Raw genomic sequence first — 24,643 nt, 5'->3', positions numbered from 1 at the left:
CTTAGCTCTTTATATTTCTTTGCTTCACTAGAAACATAACTACACATTCCCTTGATGCAAATCCCTTCATTCTGTACAGAAGCCCATAAACCACTGCTTGGAGAAGCATTTCTCAGACATCTTTAATGTCTCCTCAAGCTTGGATGCCAGCTTGACTTGGGAAACACATTGGGAGGAAGGTAGACAATATTATACAGCCTATGGAGACCACCAAAAAAGGCTCATCTTTCATGGTGTTTAGATAGAGTGGCATCTCCTCACTGTGGACCCTCAGGACCCATACTGATGCCATAGCAGAAACCCTCCAATTTCATCTCAGACTCTAGACTCTAGAGGAATAACGAAATTGTGTTATTTTTTAAATCTTTTTGCTTCAATTCACCCTGTTCCTTAAACATCTTCACAGAAAATAATTTGATTATTTTTTTCCTTGCTGATTTTTTTTCTTGTCTTTCTTTCTTTTTGTGGAAATGAGAATTGATGTCCTTTTTCTCTAAGTGAGAGATCTAGAATAACACTAACTTTAAAGGTTAGAAAGAAATCCTCTGCGAAAGAGAGACACAAATAGTCTGGCCTCTTCACTAACAGGTGCAAAATGACAGAAGAGCCCATTGCAGTAGAGTGTCTTAACGCTGAGCTTCCTCATCAGGCGGTGCTGAAACAGGGCCTGTCCACTTCCTGCCAACACCATCTGGCAGGTGCTGGCATTTCTCAGTCATGAACCAGGCTGCATAATTGCCTTGACTCATGGGGTGCTTCTCTGAAGCCCTTACCCCTGCCACGAGCACACTGTCACATAGAAACCACTTAGGAAACTAGAAGTCATTCATCTGACCCACTCCACAGAGCTCTGCTCACAGGCTTAGGGATGACTTAATCAGAAAAGCTCATTTTCGTGTTGGGTGAGTGCCACCAGGAAGGAACACATGTCAGACAGCTGAAAGTGACCTGGATCAGGCCTTACACCCGCCCCACACCTGAAGAGTTCCTGAACTTCATTTACCTTAGAATACCCTCAGATTGTCCTGTAGTCAGCAGGAATGCCTGCTATTTTTTTAAACACCACGATACCGCTACTAAATTAATGATATGTATATGAAAATATCATACAACTTACAACCTTGTTGGATACTTCCTGTGTGGAATTTTCTTTTCATTTATCTAGGAAAACATTTATTGCTGCATTAGTTTATTCTTAAAAATGGTTAGATTCTTTGCAAGCTGAGTTACATGTTTTCTTAATCAAAAAGATAATGCACAACTGGGGACTCAACAGAAAAAATCACAAAGGCCATAAAATCATTGGGTCTCACCTACAACCAGGATTATTGTTCTACCTTTACTTGAAATGATCACTCTAAAAGTAGTAACAAACTGTGTGCAACAAACTGAAATTTCAGAAACATAGTCATGTTCCATATTTACTGATACAATATTTAACTATAATTGGCATCAAACATTCATATGGTACCTATCTTTATTAGTCTTATGGCAACTTATTTCTTCTTATGGTTTTCTTGGTAGTTAGGACTAAACACAAAGATATTTTCTCTGTTTCTATCAAAACACATAACTCTTTCTGAGTTGTCTTTCTAACCAGAAATTGGGGTCTGCCTCCAGTCTTACTAACTAAAGAGATAATAAGCTAGGATTATAGGTTTTTAATTCAATGGATTCTGAGGGGAATAAAAAATTATTATCTCTTTGAGGACAATGTACAATGAAAACACAGTAATCTCAACACCTCCTTTCCCCTCTAACACCAATGAACAATGAGGTTCATTATCGTCTACCAGACAGATAAGAAATCTGACCTTATGTCTGCTCAAGAGTTTCTAAATATCAGGGCCTAAAGCTCCATCAGATGCTCCCAGGGGCAAAGGTGGCATCTTTGTAACCTCTAACAGTTCCTGGCTTTCACTCCACTTTCTGAAAGATAATGGGAGCTTCGAATGTAGCAGCCAAGGCTCACACAAGGCTTTAGGGGACAAAGCTGCATTTAGGAAGTGAAGCTGTGTGGTAAGACCCATGACATATTCCCAACTTTCCTTTCCTTTATCATTTGTGAAACCTGGTGAATCCTAATCCAGTTTAATACATGGGTAGAGTCCTCCATATGTTTTTCCATCTTTTCCTAATCATCAGTTTCACACCTGACCTCTAATTTATACTTTAAAAATTACACACAAAATTTGAATGTCTCTTTGTGGAGACATTAAAAATTTTCACATCTTTAAAACTGGTTCCTCCCATAGTCAATATTTATTGAGCACTTACCACTCTATTTGACCTTCACAGCAGGTCTCTGAGCTAGGTGTTATCGGTTACAGATAATGGCTTGTTAATATGAAGTTTCACAAGTAGTTAGCAGAATTCACAAAAAACTACAACAACATCTTCAAGAATTCCCTGGCATATTCGTATGCTGTTCAAAGCAATTCTCTTTAGACCAAGCCTTTCTTACTTGCAATACCTTTCACAATAAAGTATACTATTCGATGTTTAGCCAATGAACACATGCCTGTTAGAGAGGAAAATTGGTGACTGAGAAAAACAGGGGCTGCAAAAGATATTCAACATTTTGGATAGCTCTGAATTGTTTAAATCATTTGAAATATTCTATTCCCATACATCTTATCTGGTTTTTACTATTTTTCATGGAATTTTTCATTTTTTAAGTTTTAATACATTGTGTATGTATTTTATTTTGGGGTTCTTTATAAGAGACAAAGTGCCATTCCACAGTGTACTTGGTAAAGTTTCCCCACATCATTGTTCTCAATGAGGCTTTATGATGCTCAGTCTAGTGAGGTAAGAGCTAACAGAAGCTGCTCTCCTAGTCATGTTGGGAGGGCCTCAGCTCAACCATTTTAGGTGAAGAGTAAATATTTCACCTTGTCTAGCAGGACTGTTTCCTAAGTATCTGTAATAGGCAGAATAAATGCTGCATTATATCCCTCATAACAATGTAGACTTTGGAATCCTGGGAGGGTGAGCTGATCTTACCCTTATGAATTCTGAACATCTGCTCCATCTCAAAAAGTAAGCAGTCATTGTACAAAAGGTTTATGTTCTCTAATTAATTAAGGTATTGTTTTTTAGGAAAAATTTGAGTTCAAAGACACAAAGTTCAGATCAGATCCAGGGTCCTCTCTGTCCCTACATGCACAAAATCTTCATGAAAAGACAAACTCCCAAACTCTTTGAGAAATAATAATTGTTTTTCTGTGATTCACACCACCTTCTATGTTTAGAATTGGGTCTCCTGCCATCTGAAACAATGTTCTATACAGTTACTATATTTTAGGCCATGTTATCTTCAAGCTTAGTACTTTCCACTTGGGATCAAGTACAGAGAACAAGGAAAGAGGCATTATCTTTGTTTTTTAAAGGACATTCCTTTCAGTAAGTTTTAAGAGTCTAAGATTTTATCCCACTCAGAAGCTAACAGATTAGCTTGCTACAATTTAAAGATGTCATCAGAAGACACAAGACACCTAGGTCAAAGACAAAGAATTTCTTATGCATAGTAGTAGCAGTAGCCAGGGCATCATGCTTTCTTGCACTGGTTCTTAAAGATGTAGTTCCCATAGGGTAAATTAAAGAGGGTCAGGTTATGCCTGCACACACAGCATTCTACATTACACGAGAAGAACTCTGAACTTAGGGAACCAGAATTTTTTTTACAGTGAGTAGTAAGCACGTTTGCACTTTGTTTTCTCTGCCTCCCGAATCTATTCAGTGTACAACCATCAGAGAGTATCAAACTATCAAAAATTGTATCTGGACAAAGGGCAACCAGTAACTATGGTGCCATAGAACCATGGAGAAGTTTTGCCCAACGATCCCTTGATTTTGCAGCCGCCTGCTGTGGTAGAAGGGCACACTGTATGGCCAGGCAATATAGCAATACTCTTTGTTCAGGCAACCACCGGCTCTTGTTCAAGGCTCTTGGCTTTTGGCCCTGAGAATCCCAGGATTCCCAAAGGAAATATTAATGTAAATAATGATTTTTTAAATTACATGTGCCCATATAAAGTTATTACTCTTTCAAAAGTAACTTAGAGTTTTACTACAAATTCTCCAAATTCAAGCAATGACCATAAAAATCACATATTTATAGGGAAATGTTTTCATTTCTCATCCTTTTATTGAATTGTAATACTGCATTTAATTTTGGTGTATTTGGGGTTCTTTATAAGAGACAAAAAGTACTAATAGTTACATATAATCTCTGATGAAATATACAAAGATACTGTTGTAGTTTTTTGTGAATTCTGTGAAGTCAAAGGATAATTTTAATATATGGGAATAGAATATTTCAAATGATTTAAACAACTCAGAACTATCCAAAATGCTGAGTATCTTTTGCAGCTCCTGTTTTTCTCAGTCACCAATTTTCCTCTCTAACAGGCATGTGTTCATTGGCTAAACATCGAATAGTATACTTTATTGTGAAAGGTATTGCAAGTAAGAAAGGCTTGGTTTAAAGAGAACTGCTTTGAATAGCATACGAATGTGCCAGGTAATTCTTGAAGATGCTGTTGTAGTTTTTTGTGAATTCTGTGAAGTCAAAGGAGAATATTAATTTCAGTCAAGTGGCCTTCAATTTATAAATTGTTGATTCAGAGCTGGAGGGTAAAATAGGAGAAATCCCACATTTATTTTGAAATAAAGCTCACTTCTTCCACAGTATAACATTATTTTCCCCAGAGCCATTATTATATTCACACATAGAATCTACTTATGCAAAAATATTACCTGGTTAACCAGAAATCTATACAGATAATTAAGTGTGTGTTGTCTAACACAGTGCCCACAGTCTCGTAGAATAAATTAGTCTCCATCAGGGTTTTAAAAGTTGCGACTTGTATTTAGCCATTTTCAGATTAATATCTTAAATAAATGAAATTCATTTACATGTAATTTTTTCGCTTTTTCAATGAGGAATTTCTCCTGTTTACTCTTTGTAATTTTACTCTGGGTACTTTGTATAATGCAATACACTTTCCATCAGAGATAAGAGGAGGGTATTCTTTTCAAAAAGTGCTTTTGTTTGAGCATGCTAAGCATATGCTCAGTGGCAGAGCACATGCCTAGCATGCATGAGGTCCTAGTTTCAATTCCGGCATCCCCATAAAAAAAGTGCTTTCATGGGAATAAAAAATATATGTATTAAATTTTGTAGAATCAGAATTTAAAGCCACACGAGAACTAAATGCTAACAGAAAGCTATGAGTTTCCTCAGATGGGAAAAGAAGCAGTGAATTTTGCAAGAGGTGATACTGACAATGGACTGGTGCACTTAACTGTGTCCCATCCTCTGGAAGATACATAAGACATTCATTAGTGAATGAAGGTAAGAATCTAAAGTTATGCTTGCCTCAACAGCACATGAACCAATACTGCAAGATGCAAGTGCAGAGATGTCTGGCATAGGATCTGTGTGAGAAAAATATAAATTTACAAAATTTCTGTTTCTGAAACAGAAATATATTTTCCCCACCTTTTTACTGAATTCCATGTTTCTGAAAGTGAAAGACATATTTGCCTGCGGATGTCAGTGATTCCCAATTCCTCAATATCTTCCTGGATATTTAACAGAAAAAAAAATAGGAGGAAATGAGCACATGTAATTAGCAAGCCTTTGGTTTTTATTTTAATTTTTTTGGTACTGGGGATTGAACCCAAGGGAGCCTAATCACTGAACCACATCCCCAGCTCTTTATTTATTTATTTTTGCATTGGGTAACATTATTATTTTTTCAAATTTTTTTAGTCATACATGACAGCAGAATGTATTTTGACATATAATACATACATGGAATGTACATACATCAATCATATTGTCTATTTTATTCTGCTGCCCTTCCTATCCTCCCTATTCTTCCCCTCCTCTCCCATCCTTTCTCTCAGCCCTTTTTAAGACAGGATTTTGCTAAGTTGCTTGGTCCTTTCTAAATTGCTGAGGGTGGCTTTGAGCTTGTCATCCTCCTGACTCAGCCTCCCAAGTAGCTGGTATTACAGGCACAGGCCACCACACCCAGCTCACTTTTAAAATATATAACCACATCAGTTATAATATTATCTTGACGTACATATATAAATTCAGTTAAAAGGCAGGGAAAATACACAGATAGAAGTCTGGTAAATTCAGATTTATGGGATCCAACTCACAGTGAATCATTCCATTCTATAAACACTCTGGAGGCATCTTCCTTTGCTATACATCTTAAACACACTGTATGACAGGTGCTGCCCTACCCTTTACAAATGTGAACTAATTTTAATCCTCATAAAAGCCTTATAAAATATTATTACAATCCTAGTTCACAAAAGGGAAAACTTAGGCATGGCATTAGCATCTTGTTCAAGGTCATACAACTAATAAGTATCAAACCCAGGACTTCAACCTAGGAAGTTTGGCTTCGGGAAGGGCTTGGGACTGGGGTGAGGTGAGTGATGTATTTACCTCAGGTGCAAAAGTTTCAGAGGTACCCACAACTCAGAGACCAAGGCCATATTTTAATGAAGTATTTGAAAGTTAATGAAAAACATCCATTTGAACAAAATATAAAAAATTTAAATAAAGACAAGATTAGTATTAATGATTTTTTTTCTTTTTGTCTCAGGTTCAGTATGGCTTAGCATGGGATGGCTTTAAGTCGAGGTTTTTAACTACTAGGATATACAAACGTTTAATCATCTCTTTTCTCTCTGTAGCTCTGATTGCTGTTTCCAATTGTACAAATATAAGGAATTTGTTTCTTTTTTTCTCTACAAGATGGTGAAGTTTAGGTTTGCCTATCTCTGGTCTCCTTTATCTGACACAAGCAGAAAGAAGAATGAGGCTAGGACAGAAGGGGTAGGTGATAGGGAGGTATTCCAGGTGTCACAGAGGAAAGGGGGGTGAGATTCTTACTGGTTGTAGCTTCAAATATGACAAGATTATGTATCTGACAAAAAGAACATGTTGAAAAGATAATAAAAACAAAGTTAGACACAATTGCAATGAGTTTTATGCTTGAATAATATACTCCATTAACCAGCCAAGTAAATAATCAAAGACCTACATGCCCAAATCATTAAAAAATACGGTTTAAAGTGAATTAGAATTTTTATTAAAACTGAAAATATAACCTAGAAACTGTTCATCCGTAGCTATAAGATCCTGACTTTATCAACAGAGTACTTGTAGGAGTAAGAAGGAGTAAACAAAATTTTGTAGTTGTATAAAAGGTTTTGAATGGCCTGGGGATATAGCTCAGTGGCAGAACACTTGCTAGCATGGATATGGGTTCAATCCCCAGTACTGTTAAAAAAAAAAAGTTTTTAGCAAGATTTCATTAAATAGTATCTATACTGTATTTACATCATGGTCTGATTTTCATCTGGAAAAAAAAAAACTGGTTCTTTACCTTGTGTTCATTAGAGTTCAAAATGTTTCAGCAGATAGAGCTTCCCTTATCTTCACAATCTGTTATGAGAAATTTCAGTTTGCACTATTTTGTCTTTATTGTTGCTATTTGATAAGGAGCTATTTTGTTGGTTACTTGAGAGTTGGTCAAATAGGAAAAGGCAGCAAGATAGGAAGTGCAATAGTTGGAGATGAAAAAATAATTCAATAGAAAAAACAGTCATTTCTCTTAGGAGTCTGTCCTGGGTTCTAAGTTTGAACTGACTTGCTGTAAGAAACTCTCTGGTAATGCCCAGCATAGTTCTTTAGCCAGGACATTTTCAAGGTTCCCTTCATGTAGAGGTCAGCAACTTAATAACTCACAGTCAAATCTGAAATTTAAAAATGCTATCTATGTTGAATTTTAGCTATTGACACTTTAAATAACTGAGTTGGTACATTATCAGAATTGTTTTTAAAGATAGTGTGAGCATCACTAAACACAAAGGCAGTAACTGTACTAATTCAAGATTAGGAAGCTGGGGCTGGGGTTATGGCTCAGTGGTAGAGACCTTGTCTAGCACATGTGAGGCCTGGGTTTGATCCTCAGCACCACATAACAAAGATAAATAAATAAAGTTATTGTGTCCATCTACAGCTAAAAATATATATTAAAAAAAAAGATTAGGAAGCTGACCATACCCATATTCAGGGCAGCATCATTCACTACAGTCACAATTCAAGTGTCCATGGAGGATGAATGGACAAACAAAAGGTGGTATAGACATATAATGAAAAACATTTTCAACCTTAAAAAGGAAGGAAATTCTGACATATGTTACAAAATGGATAAATCTTCAAGACACTGCAACACAAAACAAACCAGTCACAGAAGGACAAATACAAGTTCCTTTATATAAGGTACACATAGTAGTCAGTCTTAAAGACAGAAAGTGGAAATGGTGGTTGCCAGGGGCCAGGGGAGGGAAGAAAGAGGAGCTAAGTGTGTAATGGGTATAGAGTTTCAACTATGGAAAATGAAACAAGTTCTGGTGAAAGGGATGGTCATGGTTACACAAACACTGAGAATATATTTAATGCCACAGAATTTACATTTAAAAATGGTTAAAATTTTGTGTTATGTCTATTTTACCATAATAAAAAAAACCAAGAAGTTGCCAGAAGAAGTAAATTTTTAAAAATGACTCTTTCCAATTGTTACATAATATGCCTTACTAAAAAAGACTTTTAAATCTATATACTTTCATTAAATAGGTGGATATGCTAGAAAAAGAGTCCTAAAAGAAAACATTTTTCCTGCCAGGACACAATGGTTAACATTTATCCAAAACACGCCCCTGTGCCATGACTTCCTTTTCTCTTCCATTTAAGAAGTTAGATCAGAAACTAGCATAGGGTAACTGGAAAATCTCACCCACTTATTTTTTAACTAAATAATTTTAAAATTCTATCACTATATTACGTGTGAAACTTCTTGTGAGATGCCTCACACTGATCTTGATATACCAGCATCCTGAGAGTTTGAGGGCAAAGATCACATGGAACATAAACTCACAAGCAAAATTTAGCATAAACATAAATCTATGTAGACTGTTCAGACATTGAATTACTGAAGTGATTGATTTTATCCCCTCAAGTAAGAATTATGGTGAAAACCAGAAAAAGCTAAAAATGTCTTGGTGCTAATTTTAACTCTATGCAATGGAAATCTCATTTCCTGTTCTAAATCTATAATTTTGATCTTATCAATCATCTCAGAGGACAGTAACAAATCTGGATCTAAAATTACTCAGAAAGGAATTTATATCTGCCTTTGAATATTTTTTAAAGTAAATTTCACCATCATTTTTCAAAGAAACTTTTATAAAATCCCACAGGGATCAGAAGTATATATTGGGTAGAATTCCTTTATTCACATTACAATTTGTGTAAGAGATGAGATCCACTTTATCTGCCATTAATTTAAATAAAAACAACAGCTACCATTGGTGTAGTAACTTCTATTTGCCAAACACACTCTGAAAGTAGGGGTTAGTACAAGCTCAACGATCATTTATCCAAACACCTTGAGAAATAAAAGTTGTGATGACAATCTTGATGTATATACAGTCTTTTAAAAGCCTATTAAGTGTAAACATCTGCAGTTTTATTGATGAATTGCTAATATGTTTGATGATGCTGTTCTAGACTCTGCTGGGTATGATATGCAACATTTATATATGCACTGTGTTACCTTTCTAAAATAAAAACTCTACAAATCCTGAACTCTAAAACTCATCTGGCCCTGTAATTCCAGGAAAGGAATTATAAACTTGCACTCCCACTTTACAGATTAAGACACTGAAGTTCAGAGTGTTGCAAGGCCATATAGCAAGTATGAAACTGGGGCACTTAAAGAGGCCCATCTACTTAGAACACCTGAACTTTTTCCATCATACCAAACAGTGGACAAATACACATCTATATAAGGATTTTAGGGCAAGAGATTTGGTATTTGGTGTTAATCTGAGTGGCTTCCTGGTATACATGCATCATGACTAATGTAGTAGGAACATTGATTACTTGAATGTGATAGTACTAGGATTTTCCTTGAGAAAAATGACAGTTTTCATTAATTTTATTTTCTTTGATTTTACTTCCTGTAATGATGAAACAGTTTGAAAGTTTTATATACTCACAAATTAAATAGAAACTTGTCTTATGTTTCACAATTGCTATAGATTATTCTATACACCTTTAAACACTTATATTCTTAAAATACAAAATATCTATGAATATACACACAAATGTCTAAAGATATTACATTTTTTTATGTGTGAGAATATAGATGTGGGGGGACTTATGCACAACCATGCTTGTGTTTACAAAGGATCTCAGTGATATTTGCAACTTAAGAGCAGGATAACTGGGCAGAGAGGGGTTTAAAGTGGAGTAGCCTATTCTTCACAGCAAAGGAAATGATCAAGAACGTGAAGCGAGAGCTCACAGAATGGCAGAAAGTCTTGCCACCTGCACCTCAAATAGAGCATTAATCTTCAGGATATTCAAAGATCTCAAAAATTTAACACCAAAAACCAAATAACATGCCAATTAATAAATGGGCAAAGGAACTGAACGGCACTTCACAAAAGAAGAAATATGATCTGTCAACAAATATATAAAAAAATGTTTGACTTCTCTAGCAATTAGAGAAATACAAGTTAAAACTACAGAGATTTCATCTCACTCTAGTCAGAATGGCAATTATCAACAATACAAGTAACAATAAATGTTGGCGAGGATATAGGGGAAAAGATACACTCATACATTGCTGGTGGGACTGCAAATTGGTGCAACCACTCTGGAAAGCAGTATGGACATTCCTTGGAAAACTTGGAATGAAACACCATTTGACCCAGTTATCCCACTCCTTGGTTTATACCCAAAGGACTTAATTAAAATCAGCATACTATGGTGATGCAGCCATATCAATATTTATAGTAACTCAAATCACAATAGCTAAATGATGAAATCAGCCTAGTAGCACTTCAATAGTTAAATGGGTAAAGAAAATTTGGTATGTATACACAATTGAATACTATTCAGCTATAAAGAGAAATAAAATCATGACATTTGCCAGTAAATGGATGAAACTGGAAACTATCGTGCTAAGTGAAATAAGTCAGTTTCAAAAAAGCCAAAGGCCGAATGTTCTCTCTGATATGTAGATGCTAACACATAATGGGGACTGGAGCAAGGGAGAATAGAAGACTTTGGATTAGACAAAGGGGAATAAAGGGAAGGGAGGGAGAATGGGAATAGGAAAGATAGTAGAAAGAATTGGACATTACTTTCCTATGTGCATATATGATTACACAACCAATGTAATTCTACATCATGTACAATCAAAAGAATTGAAAAGTTATATTCCATAATGTATGTCAAAATACATTTTACTGTTACGTATAACTAATAAGAACAAAAACCAAAAGGTGGAGTAGCCCAAGCAGTGATGTTGCATGGGAGCCTGAGTCTTGCACATTCAGCTTTGGCAGCAACGGTGCCAATATATACTATCAAGGACAAAAGCCTTATGTCTACAGGTAATTCTTGTATCCAAACAACTTAATAGTGAAAATAATAAAAGAAAGACCAGAATAACAAACCTCCCATGGAACCCTTTGGGCTAAGAGCTGGCCTCCTCTCAACATCAGTAGATTCACAGCTACCTTTCCTTACGTAGTGCAAAATAAAATGATTCTTTCCATTGGGCTAACAAGCCTCAAACCTCCAGCACTTTTGGCTTTTTTCACCAGAATGAAGGGCAATTTAGAACAATAGGGAGAGGCCAGAGTTTTCCTATGTGAGAAAGTAATGAGGCATTTAGTATGTAGTGTAAAAGCTCCTCTTTCTCTTTCTCCCTTGTCCCCCCACCCCCGTCCCCCGCACAAGGACAGTTAGTGGGATGCCCAAGAGCTACCACCCTGAGCACATCCAGCAAGCTGTCAGGCATCCTATTCAGTTGTGCTACAATTACCTTTAAAAAGAACTAGTGAAATCCCAGAGCGCCAAGTTGAAATGGAGGCCTCACCGTGAACAATGATGAGTGCATGCAACCCTAACTACCTCAACTTAATTTTTTTCACTGAACTGTTTCAAAGATCATGATGAAGTTAACTCTGCACGCCCACATTTAATGTCTCTGGGTCCTATTAAAAATAGTTTGACCTTTGTCATCGTAACTGGATTGAGGGGAATAACAATGTCATTGTATTTTACATAATGAAATAAGAGATCTGCTGAGACAACCAGCAGCTGTTATAAAGAAGACACAAATGCCATCTTAATATGATTTCTTAAATATTTAATAAGCTGGGTCTGTATGCTTCTAACACTAGGTCAAAAAAGATAACCAAATAATGAATTATCTTCTGCATGAAGACAGGAAAGGCAAGGAAGCGACGGGCCTATTACACTAAAAGCTCTTAAAATGGAGGCATTAAATGTGCTCAAAAATTAAATGATGAAAGACCTGCCCCTCTAAAATCCTAACAGACTTTACATAGGGGTTCCTGGGTAAAGGAAATAGTTTGTTGCCAGCTCACAATATGCTACATTAAGTATGATAATTATTTCATGGAATAACTTAATTTCAGAAAATTGCTTTAAATGATTGTATTTGTTTCCATTTCATAATATTAAAAATTATAAAACCAGAGGTCTACTTTGTCCTCTTAACCTGATGAAATGAACAAAATTAAATATATACTTTAGCAATTTCCTCATGTCTTCATTTATATACTTGTTTGCATATATATATATACTATTAACAATGATGAAAATTCAGCTACACATTTTATAAATTCCTTTGTTTTCATTGTTTTAAAGTCCCAAAGTGAGGGCAAAAAAAGCAAATGAATAATGAGAACTCTCAAGGAGCTCTGAGAATAGGGGGAGAGATTAGGCAGGAGGCTGCACCATAAATTACTGGTACTACAGAATGAAGGAACAAACAGCACAGGGATGGCACAAGGGGCCCTCCAAGTTCAGGGGAAGGCAAGTTGTTTTGGAATCACAAGTCAGAAAGGTTTCATGGGGTAGCAAATGGTCAGGATTTAAAAAGGTACTAAAGATATCCAGCTGGCTACCCAGGGCTGAGGAAAGGGTTATAATCTGTCCATCAGGAATTGTGGGTTGAAGAGCATGTTGGAAAGTCAGGGTGAGGGGTTTCCAAAGAAATCAGGAGACTTCAGTGTGAGATGCTGCTGAGCTCAGGGCCTCTCTGCTCACACAAGCAGGCTGGAGCTGGGGGAGAAGGGTGGCTCTGGCTTTGAATAAAGTTGGCGGTTTTGATGAGTAAACTGGACATACTAATAACTAAATTGAGAGTGTTTCAGAAATTCAAGTGCCTGGAAGACTTTTGATTAAACACAAGTGAATGAATTGAGTGTCTGAGACTTCATCTGGGAGCAGATCTAGGCCCACAGAGCACAAGTGTAGGGACAACTGTGGGAAAATTGAAGCTGCTGTGTTTTGTACTCTGTGAGTCCTGCTCTTTCAAATTAACAATTACATAAATACAAAACTGTCTTAATATGTACAATTTATTTAGTTATTTTAAATATACCTAGCTGTTAATAGTGTATGTGTGTGTGTGTGTGTGTGTGTGTGTATATATATATATATATATATATATATATATATATACATAACTTAGTAGTGCAACAAACTATAGCATCAAGAACAAAATATATTACTACACTGTTTCTAATGAAATGAGCAAAACTGAGTTTCTTACAGGATCTCACTGTTAATTTCTCTTATGAAACAAGCTGGAGGACTTTAGTATATCTGAAATGAACTGCTGGGTGGGTGCTTACCTCTCTCCTCCTCTTTCATTTCTCTTTCAAGAAAAAAAAATTACCTTTTTTATTTTTCCCCTGAAGACATGCTTACTAGAAATGTGTAGCACTTGGACAGGAGCATTCATCAACTTAGTTTTTAAAAGAAATTTTTATCTCAAATTTACCAAGAACAAAGTTAATAGAGGCCTTTAGTACTTTTAACAATATTAAATCACCTCAGAATCTCAGTATGAAATCAAGTGCATTTTCTATCAAGTTAGACATGAAAATTTTTGATATATTCAAGGTTTGCTGGCAATGGGCCAAAGCAGCACATTTATAAAGGAAATTGGTATTTTTCTCCTGATAGAGATGAGATCTGTCAGTCATCTTTGAGGATGGTTCTCTCAGCGACTGCAGACACTGGGTGGGGGATTGTGAAGAGAATATATTAGAGTTGAAAACAAATCTTCTGCTTTATAACTACACATAAATTTCCATGTAGAAACAATAAGTCATCACTAGTAAAAGAAGTGATCTTGATAATGCAAATCAGCTTGAAAAGCTGGTTCTCCACATCTACTGTACATTAGAACACCTGGGGAAAGCTGGAGCCTCCCAAAACCGAAAACTCTGGGCAGGACTCAGACATCAAAATTTCCAGAATCCTCAGCTGATTCCTATGTGCTTCAGGTTTGAGTACCCATGATTTAAATGCTTCTCTGTTCCTTACTCTTCCAAGTATACTACTGGCTTTTTGTATCCAAATTTAAAATTGTCCATGAAAATGAACAACATAAAGAATATTGTGAAAAAGGCAGCCGTGTTGGTTTCATATTCTGCCACAAGCTAAAGTGGGGGATTGATTTTTGAATTCTTTCAATCATTCTGGAAAGACAATCACACATCTTTAGTTTATCTAATAGCTGAATTACAAAGTACTCTGCAATTTGACCTGTGTGCTTTGCAATATAGCAGCAAAAGTACAATTATAAGAGTTATCATAATATTAGGCAAAAAAGTGACTATACAAAAAAAGTACTATGATTGTCTAGGAAGGAGGAGCAATCCAAATTGAAGGTGATGGCATCTAAAGCATTCATTTCAGTAAAGGAAAAGGAGCAGGACAGGCAAATTGAGGAACACAGAAGAAACTAAATATTTTAATTTGGTGGAAGCAAGATTTTTTAAAAGGAGGTAGGGGGTCACTTCTGGGAGGCTACCACGTGTCTGATCTGAGATTCTCGATCAGTTGCATAATGACATTTTCTGTCATAGTCTGACTTGACCTTTCTGCAGGTGACACTGCTGACGATCTGAACCCTCCTTTTTACACTCTCTTCCCTCAGATTCCACAGTCTTCTTCACTTTCTAGTTCTCTAATGTCTTTTTCCAGTGGCTACAGACCTCTCTTCCTCATTCATCTTATGCGTTTCTTATTCTTGAAAACGTCTTGCTCCAGAATTCTATTCCACCACATCTTCCTGTCCCATACCACAAATGTTTGATGTTTGAGTTACTCTTGGGTGCTGGGATTCCAAGATAGAGTCTCTATGTCATTCTCCCTCCTTCTCACCCTATCTTAACAAATCCTCCAGTTCAGCCAAGCCTTTTCCCTTAACCTCTAACTTTCACCTTCTGAAAGTGAAACCAGCTACTCTTGAATAACCTATAAGCTCTAACTAGATTTCTCACCTCCGGCTTCAATATCCCCTGTCCATTCTCCAAACAGTGTCCAGAGCATCATTACAAAATCCTGACCTTGCATCCTCCTTGCACAATACCCTGAAGTTCCTCGGTTAACATTCACACCATCTTCTTAGCACATAAGATTCCTTCTGATTTGCTCACTTCTAATGTGATCCCCTCCCACCTATACCTGTGATTCTAGTCATCCCAACCTACCTGCAATTGCTAGAGGAGATCATTTTTCTAACTTTATGCCTTACTAAATATTATTTCTCTGGCCGGTCTCACATTCCTCTCCTTTTCTTTCTTCAAACCTCAATTCCTTTCCCTGGAAGCCTTTCAAGAAGCTATGGTCTGATTCAGATGGTCTTTCTCTGTGCCCAATTCATGGCTAGACTGAATTCAAACTGTCGGTTTACTCTTCTGTCCCCAGGATGCATTTTCATTTGCACAGATGGTTATCTATTGGAAGCCCCCCTTACTTCACTTCACTCCTTTACAAGCCCCTCTCCCCTGGGAGCCTAGAAGCACCTCGCTGGGGAGGCCAGGATACACTTCTTGTTCTGCTTTGTGTTTCAAACACTTAATATGGCGCCTGGCACATAATTAACACTCCATGGAATGAATGAATGACTAATCAGAGATGTGCAGTAGAAAGGCTCATTCATCTACTCCTTGAATGACTGAAGCACCAATGTGAACAATGGACTGGGTGAAACTTTGAGAGAAGAGTGGAATTAGATGCCTCCACAAAAAGTCAGCAATTGGCAATTGGCAGGCAGTGTTGTTTTATTAAATTCACAGACTTGTCTAGCTCAGCCATCTGAGCTGTAAGTCTACTTAATGGCTTTATTCCTCCCTCTTCTCCCTCGGTCTGAGTCACTGGATACTGATTGCATTGTGCCTTCCTCAGGACTGCAGAAAAACAAAAACAAGAAAACCTGACTTTCTACCTTTTTATATATATACCCAGTTCCATTCCCTTAGAGTAAAATACTATGCCACTAAACCTCATAGGAGTAGCTTTTGTATTTAATTGAAGAATAATATGCATTGATTCACAATACCACAATACCAGTACTGGCTCCATCTCAGGGGGTACCATCAGAGAATAGGTGACTAGTTTCAATTTGCTTCTTAAAAAAGTTTTACAATGAGTTTCAAAATGGATATTTGATCTGGTTAGTTCTTCTCCCAAAGACAAACAATAGAATTCCCAGATTGCTCACAGGAGACAATGGGTTTCCCAAGGATAGCAGACTAAGGGGGGAGGTGGGGATTTAGATACCTCTGAAATGCAAATCCAAACTGCTCATAGGGATTGGTTCAGTGAAATCTCACTGCTTCATAGATAAAATTGTCTAAAAGCATTGGGAAGCTAGTCAACAAAACTCTTTTGCATATAGTTCTCAGTCATTAAATTTTGTCAGGAGTTAATGGCATGGTGAAAAGAGCAGAGATGGGTTTTCTTCTCTGTGTGTACCTAAGAAAGGCCATCATCTCTTCTCTACACAAGCAGTCTAGGAAGCTTAGGTTTAGGTTTAGTCTAGGAAGCTTAAGTCTAGGTTTCCTACCATGAAACCCCCTTCCAGGGTTTGCTTCATGCATATTTTCCATTCATTTAGAACAGGGGTCATATAGTAAGTATTTTAGGCTTGGTGAGCCATATAGTCTCTATTGAAACTGCACAAGTCTTTATTTTGGGAAAGCAGCCAAAGACAATACTAAACAAATATGCAGGTGGTATTCAAATAAAACTTTATATGCACTGAAAAATTATAATTTTCTCATCATTAAATATTCTTCTTCTCCTGATTTTTCTCCCCAATCATTTAAAAACGTAGAAGACATTATTTTTAGACTGTAGGCCATAACAAACAGACAAACAAACAACAACAACAAAAAAAAACTCAGAGGGCCAGATTTGGCCAGCAGCAGATTGCAGCCCCTTACTTTAAAGCAATATTCATTAGCTTTATCTGTAAGTGCAGAGTTGGTTCTGAATGATTACTTCAAAAATCAAATTTATCCTCAGTAAGTAGAAAAAAAGATAACAGATTCCTTGAGGTGGCTCCTTTATGTAGAACAACACTCACTGGGATGAATAAATAGAACAAAGCTAAGGAGAAGAAGACAGAAGAGGAGGAGAGGAAAGAGAATAAAAATGAATGGAGGTGGAAGAGAAAGCATTTACTGAATGATTAATATGTATCAAATATTCCTCTTTGTATTTTCTGTACCTTTATTGAATCTTCCAGAATCCTTGGAAGTCAGCATTACTACTTTATCCTGCCACTTTGCTGACACTTTGTTTATTAAGAGCAAGAACCATAATTCAAAGACACGTTTGTGTAATTACATGTCTGACTCTCTCCCCATTCCACTTTAGGGTCTACAAAAGCAAATATACTGTTTATTACTTTTAGACACATCTTACACAGTGAGGTTCCAATACAGTAAGTTTTTAAATCTTAAGAAATTCTTTAAAAATCTTAAGTCTATTAAGCACATTCTATCATATTAAATAGAAGCAATAGCTACTTCATGGAACACAGAAGATGTGTGTCAGTATAGTATTTTGAAAACTGTAAGTAAACCAGTGTGTATGTCTCTAGCAAATTAATTTAGATTCAAAAAGAAACTTATTTTGTATGTTGTAGTTCCCTTTCTTTGCCTGACAGCATTGGTGACACAAATCCTTTCTCAAGTTGGTAGGCATCAAACCTGTCCTTACTACTACCTCCACTTTCATAATGCTTTCTAGAATAAATTAGTAATTTGTAGGAACCAGGAGGAGTTCTCTACAAGTCTTTCCAATGACAGTAGGAAAAGCATTTTCCCTCTCCCAAAGATGAGAGATAACTAACCATATGGGCCATCAATACTGAATTTGCTTGTTATTTTTATCTTTGAAGCAGGACATATTCGCCTTCTGTGGAGAAGATATGAATTATTTCTTCAGCCAAAGGTTGTGATTTAGACCTTGGGGCTCAGATGTTGTTTCCAGTTGCTTTCTGACATTTCAAGGGGGTAGGGGTGAAGTTGGGGAGATAATCAACCTGCTTGGAATGGAAGACAGATGAATTGGGCTGGGACTTCCCTGAAACAAAAGTTATCTAGGAATCACAAATTATAGGACACAAACCTCTGTTACAAATTAAAAATACAAAATCACCATTAGAATAGTTGGAGTAATATGATCAAAGAAATTTGTCTCTTAATTAAAGTTTCTTTATACACTCCTGGCAATATAAACAAAATTATTACAAACAGGTTCTCTGCCCTTTCATTGTAGTGATTTAGATAAATTGAAGTATGTCTATAAGCTTTTTACTTTAAAAAATTCACAAACAAAATAGCATAGGTATAACACAATGTTTTGAAATATATATACATTGCAGAATGGTTAAATCAAGATAATTAACATATGTGTTGTACAATAAATTTCTTGTACTTATTCCTCCTATCTCAATGAAGCTGTATAACCTTTGATCAACACCTATTTGTAAGCGTTTCAAGGGCAGAGTCTTTTACTTATTTTAGTACCCTAATCTTGTACTGCCTAGGCAACCTCCCAATCTTGTTCATCTTTGAGGACAGAATGTCTATGGGCCAGAAGCACCTCTTCAGGTGAGCTAGCTGAAACTGGCTGGATGTGAGATGGTTACCAGAGTGACTCCCAGACAACCTCTAACTGCATTATAATAATGTCTGCATGCTAAATGACACACCCCCCAGACAATTGATGATTGCCATAAATGGAAAGAACCATAAAAAGAATAAAAGAAGGTGGTGCCGGAACTCCCAGAAAATCTCCACCCATTCCTATAAAAGACATGAACATTCTTTCCCTTGATTAGCCTTGCTCTCCCCCTTATTTCTTTTATCCTACATTTTTATAAAATTCTGGCCATGATTGGATTGAGAAGTTGATTTGTGAGTTTCTCTCTCACTTCTCCTATTCTTAGTCAAGAATGAGCCTCCTTTGCTCCTGTTATTGGTTCCACAATTCTGAAAGAGTAAAGGGACCCAGTTTGGGGCCAAAAATTAGTAACATCCTTACATTACAAGTAATGCCTGTCAGAGCTAGGCACACGGGAGGCACTCAGGAAATGATTGTTAAATTAAAAGGAATCAACAGCTAAATCACAGGAAGTCTTAAGGTGTCCTTCAGAGCCTTATCTAAGAATTCCTCACTAACAGGAATCTTGACTCTTAACTGATAAGATTCTTCTAATCCAGTGGACTCTCAAAGTGTGGTCTCCAGACCATCTGTTTAAGCACTGCTTTGCAATTTGTTGGGCATATTCTTTGGCCTTACCTCAAACCCAGTGGACCAGAAACTGGTATGCAATAAATCTATCAGGTGATTCTGAAGCATACTAAGGTTTTAGAACTACTAACAAAAAATAGTATTGCTGAGCTCATCCCTTCCTAAAAGGAAGGCCATGAAGAATTAGCACTTTAATCTCTAGTTTGGGGGCAAGCCTATGGTATTACTAAATATAAAGTTGGTAGATCAGATCATGAGGAAGCTTTTACATTAATCTCATCAAATTTCAAAGGCTCTAATTCTTCTTAGAGTCTCAAAGGTCAACACTTAATATTAGCTAAATCTAATACATTTATCTGTTGGAAAAATCCTCCTGTCATGATGTCCATGTTCTTTTTGCGCTTCTCCATCTTCCTGCATAAAATGTGGCATGACCAGCAGTCAAACTGGAAGAGTGAGGACTAGGGAGGTAGCTAGTGGTAGAGCACTTGCCTAGCATAAGCAAGCATTGGCGGGGACCTGGGGGTGAGAGACATAGTCTATGGAGGAAAAAGCAGAAAACAGAAAGGATCATATGGCCTGAAGATAATTTTCTGAATTTCATATCTTCCCCTGTTGCTCAACACCAGACTTCTTTGTCCTGAGAAAAACCACTACTCCTTCACTGAATTCATTTTTTTATAGGTTTCTGTCAGCTGAACACCATTCCTATGTGACCACAAAAGCTAAAAACCATTTTCCTCAAACATTTAACAAGGAATCATTTAGACGCTTTAAAAGTCAAATCAGCAACTATCAGAGCAAGACAGAGCAGAGTCAACAGTACAAAACAAAGTGAGTATTTCCATTCTTTGTGATTACAACTATCTAAACATTTCTGAGAGATTTCATGTGGTAATGTTTTTTTGAATGGCATCTTACAGAACTTAAACAATAAAGAATCAAAGTCAAAACTTGAAAAAGCTAATCAAAGAAAATGAAGTGTAATCTTTTTTTAAAAGCTAAATTGCATCAACATTTGAATATCCATTCTTTCTTTCCTCATTTCAGCATTGTGTACTATCATTATCTATTCTTTCGGGGTTTTGAAAAGGCTTTAGAATCTGCTGATTGTCATCAACCAGCTACTGGAGCCACAAAGCTCTCAATACTACTGGACCATAGCAAATGTAAAAAGGACAGTTAACTACTGCAGACAGGGTTTCTGTTGCCAGATAAATGGCATTGCAAAGCTGGAGTTACAGTGCTCACATCTGGACACTTTGAGAGAGCAATCTGCACATGAGCATGAACAAAACCGCCTGGGATTAGTCACATTTTCAGTGATTCCACAATGAAACCTGGAAAATCCAGGATCTAGTCACTTTGCTGTTGGCAAATAAAATATACAAGATCAAAAGAACTGGGTTGTGTTTCTGGGCAACCCCTTCCTCCATATATCCCTAATTCAACACCAGATTATTTTGTATAACAGGGATGTTTTGAATTAAACAGGCCATGGAAATATTTTATTATCTCTTGCACTTACTTTATGTAAATACTGCTTAATTTGACTCCCTTCTGAGTAATTAAAAATGCATTATCTCAATGGGAAATAGAATTAATTTCATTATGTAATTTATTTTTGAATTAAAAATAGCCAGATAGCAAGCAAATGCTTAGAGGTCATAAGCCTGATGATGTATAATTAGAGAACTAGAAATTATACAATGTAATGATTGGCATAATAACACAGGGAAAGACAAATCAATCCCAAATAGTTTACTTTCCCTTAAATGTCCTTCTTGACAGTAAAGTATGAGGACTGGATAATTACAGAATCACCAACTGATTTTAAAATAATTTAGTTATGCTGGATATGGTGGTGCATGCCTGTAATACCAGTGACTCCAGAGGTTGAGGTAAAAGGATTGCAAGTTTGAGGCCAGCCTGGCCAACTTAGTGAGACCCTGTCTTAAATAAAAAATAAAAAGGTCTTGGGATATATTTCCCTGTATTCAGTCTCAGTACATCAAATATGTGTGTGTGAGTGTATTATATATGTGTAAATATATATTATATATGTATGTGTATACACACACACACACACATATTTATTACCTATGGATATACTTATTGTATGTAAGTGAAGAGAGTGATTGATGTTATTTTGACCTTGTCTGAAATAAATCTCCATATATTCTTTATCACCCAAGTTGAGGGGAAGGAAGTATTGAGGAGGACATAACTGTTACCATCCTCTAAGAGACACTACAATCTGACTAAAACTAAAACATTAAAAAGAACCCGCATTCCAAATGGTCCTAATTTTCTGAAAGAGTCACATAGTTTAGCCAAAAGAAAATTGCATAGGAACCAGGAGATCTTTGTTCTGAAGTAGAGGTCACAGCTAAAAAAAGGAATGTGCCTAGTGGGAATGGACACACAGGCCACGAGGCAACAAGATGTTGCTGTTACTCTGCTCTAGCAGATGTGGTCAAGAACACTTTCCCAGTGCCACCTGGCTGCCCAATCTTTTTAAAACCAAAAAAAAAAAAAAAATTCAACTATTGACATGAAATTAACTGTTTTTAAAATGTGAGCAACTACTTTAAAAGTGCTATGTGGCCAGGTGTGGTGGTGCACATCTGTGATCCTCATGGCACAGGAGTTTCAGGCCAGTCTGAGAACCTATTTCAAAATAAAAAATAAAAAAAATAAGAAGGGCTCCAGTGTGGTTCAGTAGTAGAGTTCTCCTGGGCTTAATCTGCAGTTCCACTAAAACCTACAAGCAAGGTGCTGGGTGGGTCCAAGACTCTGGGATGAAAAGAAACAGGGCCTGATGATATGTAGACCTTGCCTGCTACTAAGTAGCTGTGGATCTCTTTCAGACTGTTTCCATATCTGTAAAATACAGTCCAAGTTTTTACTGATACCTATTTTGGTCTTCTGATATAATAAGCTTCTTTATTTATAAATAAACTGCTTAGAGATATTAATTCTCAATAAGTATTGAAATCACACCAAAATCAGAAAAGACTATCTCAAAATGCTGACACAATCTGAGTCTCGGAGACACGATTGGTCACACAGGGGATGACTTATTCACAGAAGTTTGTTCTGTCAATATGCCATATAGAAGTAGGTGAACATTGTTCAAACAAGTACTAACAGAAAGAAGTTTCCACTTTTGAGAGGCAGTGCCTCCTGGTGGTCAAGGACGTGCAGTGGAGTCAGTCTGACCTTGGCTCAAAGCCCAACTCTCCCCCTCATAACCTCAATCTTACACAAGTTACTTAAAGTCTGTGCACCTCAATTTCCTCATCTGTACAAATAGGGACCACAGTGTCTACCCCCAGGGTTATTATGTAGGTTAAGTGAGCCAGTATAAAATTCTTGGAACAGTGTCTTAGAAACATCAACAACCAGCTGTTGTTACTATAACTATCAAACAGCTGAAATGCTAAAACCACCTGAGAATAGCTAAATCCACCAAATCTCCTACACATTTTACTCTAAACCAATAGAAATTAAATGTAATCTTCATCCAATGGAGAACGATATCTATGGTTTGCCAAAAACAACTTGACCGGTTACTTGCAAATGAGAGGACCTAATATGCAACAATATGTAGAAATCTAACAGAGGTCAACCTAGGAAACCCAAGTCAATGCAGTGGAACAAGGGCCATGCAAAATCAAACAGTGTGAACGAAATGCCTCGTCCTTGGTTTCCACCCCCTTGTGATTAATTAACAGCCTTACTGCATCCACCCACCAGCTGTATCCTTGCTCTTATGCCTGACCCCAACTGAGGACTACAACAGTATAATGAAACTGTGCTTCTAATTGTCCAGCGGGCGATCATGGCTTGGCTAAGAAAAGCTCTTTCACTCCCCTCCTTTCTGATTAACTAGATGGCTTTATAAATCCTCTTAATAAGTTCATTTGTGTAACCCAAGGCTAGTTGCCCTTCCTTCCTGCTGCTAAGAGGGCTCAGCTGCTTATCTTTGGATGTGACCCATCAACAGAATTGTTAGGGAAAAAAAAATTAAAAATCTGTTAAACTGACAAGTAATGTTGATCTCACATCTCCTCTAATTTAGCAATGTTTTCCTGTGTCATAAAGGAATCCTAAGTGCAAGCAGTGAATTGTGAGACTTGTAGAAACCTTTGCTGGTTTATAAATAAAAGTCCTTATGATTCTCTCATAAGCAGTGAATTAGAAAATTGCCAACAGGTCCATGTAAAGTAACTAATATCCACCCAAATACATATTGTTACTGAATGATTTCCATATGCATTACCTTATTTAGTCCTCCCACCAGCTCTGTGAGGAAGTACTATGGCTATTCTCATTATACAAGTGAGAAAGTTGTGTAAGAAGAATACTGATTACTGCAGGTCAGATATGGTTTGGTCTCAGGTTTTCTGCTTTTAAAACTGGTGGTTGTTCCTTTATAACATGTGTGCCAAATTTTCATCTGTTGACTTGCCACCCTGCACCTGCCTCCCCATACTTTTCATTATGGGGACTAGGAGTTTACAATCTAAACCATCCTTGACCAGTTGCCTTTCCATTCAGTTCTGCTCACTGGAGGTTGTGTTGGTTAAGCTCTCCAACACTGTGAAAAGATACCTGGGATAAACAACTTAAAAGGAGCAAAGATTTATTTTTGCCTCTTTGTTTCAGTCCATGTTCACCAATGGTAAGGCAGAAATCATGGCAGTGAGCATGTCAGGAGCAAAGCTGCTCACCACACAGTGGCTGTGGAGCAAAGACAGAGCCAGGAACATGCTGGGATCTTAATATCCCCTTCAAGGACATATCCCTAGTGACCTCATGTCCCTCAAAAAGATCCCAGCTCCTAAAGATTTCACCACCTGTCAGTAGCATCTCAGGCTGGAGTCCAAAGCCTTTAGCACAGGAGCCACAGGGAAACATTTAAGATCCAAACCAGAA

The 24,643-nt window shown here is 36.9% G+C and overlaps 1 protein-coding gene across 44 annotated transcripts in view; it reads right to left on the bottom strand.

Moving 5' to 3' along the window:
- The window catches only part of Nrcam (neuronal cell adhesion molecule), a 265,722-nt gene that overhangs the window by 89,646 nt on the left and 151,433 nt on the right, over positions 1-24,643 (bottom strand). The window lies entirely within an intron of this gene.

The sequence above is a fragment of the Ictidomys tridecemlineatus genome, chromosome 2 (assembly GCF_052094955.1).
Source record: "Ictidomys tridecemlineatus isolate mIctTri1 chromosome 2, mIctTri1.hap1, whole genome shotgun sequence".
NCBI classification, from domain to species: Eukaryota; Metazoa; Chordata; class Mammalia; order Rodentia; family Sciuridae; genus Ictidomys; species Ictidomys tridecemlineatus.
The sequence above is the reverse complement of the archived record's forward strand: the minus strand, read 5'-3'. Positions and strand labels throughout refer to the sequence as shown.